Here is a 4,621-nt window from a genome sequence, read left to right as displayed (position 1 = left end):
ACGTAGGGAGTGGTGGGTCTATTAAAATCATTTAAAAATATTTATTGTAGTCCTCAGGAAATATGTGCTTAAAAGTAGTTTAAATGATGACTATTACTTAATATTCATATTATTAATCATGTTAATCACATTATTACTGATATTGTTAGTTAACATTAAAAAATTTAGTTTAATTTTTATTTTATTTTGGAGTATAGTTGATTTACAATGTGTTAGTTTCAGGTGTACCACAAAGTGATTCAGTTATACGCATACATTCTTTTTCAAATTTTTTTCTCATGTAGGTTATTACAGAATATTGAGTAGAGTTCCCTGTGCTATACAGTAGGTCCTTGTTTGTTATCCATTTTATTTATTTATTTATTTATTTATTTATTTACTTATTCACTGTCGTGGCCTCTCCCATTGCGGAGCGCAGGCTCCGGACGCGCAGGCCCAGCGGCCATGGCTCACGGGCCCAGCCGCTCCGCGGCACGTGGGATCTTCCCGGACCGGGGCACGAACCCGTGTCCCCTGCATCGGCAGACGGATTCTCAACCACTGCGCCACCAGGGAAGCCCCTATCCATTTTAAATATAGTAGTGTGTATATTTAATCCCAAACTCCTAATTTATTCCTCGTCCCCACCTTTACACTTCGATAATCATGAATTTGTTGTTTTCTAAGTCTGTTAGTTTGTTTCTGGTTGTAAATAAGTTCATTTGTGCAGTTTTTTTTTAGATTCCGCATGCAAGGGATATCATATGATATTTGTCTTTCTCTGTCTTCACTTATGATAATCTCTGGGTCCATCCTTATTGCTGCAAATGGCATTATTTCATTCTTTTTTATGGCTCAGTAATATTCCACTGTACACATGTACCACATCTTCTTTATCCAGTTTTCTGTCAGTGGACATTTAGGTTGCTTCCATGTATTGGCTATTAAAAGTAGTGCTGCAATGAATATTAGGGTGTGTGTGTCTTTTCGAATTATGGTTTTCTCTAGATATATGCCCAGGAGTGGGATTGCTGGATCATATGGTAGCTCTATTTTTAGTTTTTTAAGGAACCTCCATACTGTTCACCATAGTGGCTGTACCAATTTACATTTCCACCAACAGTGTAGGAGGGTTGCCTTTTCTTCACACCCTTTCCAGCATTTTTTGTTTGTAGATTTTTTTGATGATGGCCATTCTGACCAGTGTGAGGTGATACCTCACTGTAGTTTTGATATGCATTTCTCTAATAATTAGTGATGTTGAGCATCTTTTCATGTGCCTCTTGGCCATCTGTATGCCTTCTTTGGAGAAATGTCTGTTTAGATCTTCTGCCCATTTTTCGATTGGGTTTGTTTTTGTTGTTGTTTTATGAGCTGTTTGTATATTTTGGAGATTAATCCCTTGTTGGGGGCTTTGTTTCCAAACATTCCATTCTGTGGGTTGTCTTTTTGTTTTGTTTATGGTTTCCTCTGCTATGCAAAAGCTTTTAAGTTTAATCAGGTCCCATTTTTTAATTTTTGTTTTTATTATCATGACTAGGAGGTGGATCCAAAAAGATACTGCCGCAATTTATGTCAAAGAGAGTTCTGCTTATGTTTTCCTCTAGGAGGTTCATAGTATCTGGTCTTATATTGAGGTCTTTATTTTATTTTTGTGTATGGTGTTAGAGAGTATTCTACTTTCATTCTTTTACGTATAGCTCTCCAGTTTTTCTAGCACTACTAATTGAAGAGACTCTCTTTTCTCCATTGTATATTCTTCCCTCCTTTGTTGTAGATTAATTGACCATAGGTGCATGGGTTTATTTCTGGGCTTTCTATCCTGTTCCATTGATCTATATTTCTATTTTTGTGCCAGTACCATACTGTTTTGAGAACTGTAGCTTTGTAGTATATTGTGAAGTCAGGGAGCCTGATTCCTCCAGCTCTGTTTTTGTTTCTCAAGATTGCTTTGGCTATTGGGGGTGTTTTGTGTCTCCATACAAATTTTAAGATTTTTTTGTTCTAATTCTGTGAAAAATGCTATTGGTAATTTGACAGGGATTGCACTGAATCTGTAGATAGCTTTGGGTAGTATAGTCATTTTGACAATGTTGGTTCTTCCAATCCAAGAACATGGTATATCTCTCCATCTGTTTGTGTCGTCTTTGATTTCTTTGATCATGTCTTATAGTTTTCGGAGTACAGGTCTTTTGTCTCCTTAGGTAGGTTTGTTCCAAAGTATTTTACTCTTTTTGATGCATTGGTAATGGGATTGTTTCTTGAATTTCTCTTTCTGATCGTTTGTTTTTAGTGTATAGAAATGCCACAGATTTCTGTGTATTAATTTTGTAACTGCAGCTTTGCTGAATTTATTGATGAGTTCTAGTAGTTTTCTGATAGCATCTTTAGGATTTCCTGTGTATAGTATCATGTCATTTGCAAACAGTGACAGTTTTACTACTTCTTTTCCTATTTGGATTCCCTTTATTTTTCTTCTCTGATTGCTGTGGCTAGGACTTGTAAAACTATGTTGAATAAAAGTGGCATGAGTGGTCATCCTTGTCTTCCTGATCTTAGAGGAAATGCTTTCAGGTTTTCACCTTTGAGTATGATTTGAACTGTAGGTTTGTCGTATATGGCCTTTATTATGTTGACGTATGCTCCCTCTATGCCCACTTACTTCTGGAGAGTTTCTTTCTTAAATGGGTGTTGAATTTTGTGAAAAGGTTTTTCTGATCTATTGAGATGATCATACGGCTTTTATTTTTCAGTTTGTTGATGTGTATCACACTGATTGGTTTGCGGATATTGAAAAATCCATGCATCCCTGGGATAAATCCCACTTGATCATGGTGTATAATCCTTTTAATGTATTGTTGGATTCGAATTGCTAGTATTTTGTTGAGGATTTTTGCATCTATGTTCATCAGTGATATTGGCCTATAATTTTGTGTGTGTGTGTGTGTGGTATCTTTGTCTGGCTTTTGTATCAGGGTAACGGGGGCCTCACAGAATGAGTTTGAGAGTGTTCCTTCCTCTATGATTTTTTGGAACGGTTTCAGAAAGATAGGTGTTAACTCTTCTCTAAATGTTTGATTGAATTTGCCTGTGAAGCCATGTGGTTCTGGACTTTTGTTGGTTTTTTTTTTTTCTAATCACAGTTTCAGTTTCAGTACTTTCAGTACTTGTGATCTGTTCGTATTTTCTGTTTCTTCCTGGTTCAGTCTTGGGAGCATGTACCTTTCTAAGAATATTTCCATTTCTTCCAGGTTGTCCATTTTGTTGGCATACAGTTGGTTGTAGTAGTCTCTTATGATCCTTTGTATTTCTGTGATGTCAGTTTAACTTCTCCTTTTTCATTTCTAATTTTATTGATTTGAATTCTCTCCCTTTTTTGCTTGATGAGTCTGGCTAAGTATTTATCAATTTTGTTTATCTTTTCAAAGAACCAGCTGTTAGTTTCATTGATCTTTGCTATTGTCGTCTTTGTTTCATTTATTTCTTCTCTCATCTGTATGATTTCTTCCTTCTACTAACTTTAGGTTTTGTTTGTTCTTCTTTCTCTAGTTGCTGTATGTGTAAGGTTAGGTTGTTTATTTGGGATTTTGTTTGTTTATTTCCTGAGGTAAGATTGTATTGCTGTGAACTTCCCTCTTAGAACTTCTTTTGCTGCATCTCATAGGTTTTGGATCATTGTGCTTTTATTTTCATTTGTCTCTAGGTATATTTTGATGTCCTCTTTGATTTCTTCAGAGATCCATTGGTTGTTTAGTAGCATATTGTTTAGCCTCCACATGTTTGTGTTTTTCACAGTTTTTTTTGTTGTAGTTGATTTCTAATCTCATAATGTTGTGGTTGGAAAGGATGCTTGATATGATTTCAGCTTTTTAAAATTTACTGAGGCTCACCTTAGTATTAGAACTTATTAAATATTAGAAAATATGCTAATAAGTCATGGGAAAAGTTAATGCTCTAATTTTTGATCTTTGATACTAATTAATATTTTTAAGTTCAGTGCTATTGGCAGCTTCAGCTCTTAAAGTTAGAAATAACTTATATAATGATTTGTGTACAGGCACATTTACATTAATATGAACTTTGATGCTAATTGCATCTTTTGACAAACCATGCAGCAATAACCCTAATAGCATTGGATATCATTTAAAAATATGCATCTGTGCAACCCGGAATTTAGGATCAATAGAGCTTATCATAAGTAGAGTTTTTTATTTCAGTACAGGAGCTACTGAGAGATGGCCAAAAATGATTTCATTCTTGGCTTACTTCTGCAAATGTAAAGTGATAATTTTCAGAGAAGCTGATGTGAACAGTTTCTTACATAAAGTGCCTACAATCCAGAATGTGACTGCACCAGGATGCTCTAGTTTAAATCCTACTGCACTGACTGGGGCCCACAAGAGGTAAGCACAGGGCTTTTAGTCCGTTTATGGTACAAAACAGAAGCCAATTTTCATATGTGCTGGGAAAATGAGGGAAAAAATAGATGCAAAATGCCTGAACTTTTTTTTTTTTTTTTTTTCTTTTTTTTTTTTTTTTTTGCGGTGTGCGGGCCTCTCACTGTTGTGGCCTCTCCTGTTGCAGAGCACAGGCTCCAGATGTGCAGGCTCAGCGGCCATGGCTCATGGGCCCAGCCGCTCTG

The sequence above is a fragment of the Physeter macrocephalus genome, chromosome 2, assembly GCF_002837175.3.
Source record: "Physeter macrocephalus isolate SW-GA chromosome 2, ASM283717v5, whole genome shotgun sequence".
Lineage (NCBI taxonomy): Eukaryota > Metazoa > Chordata > Mammalia > Artiodactyla > Physeteridae > Physeter > Physeter macrocephalus.
This window is presented reverse-complemented; position numbering follows the sequence as displayed.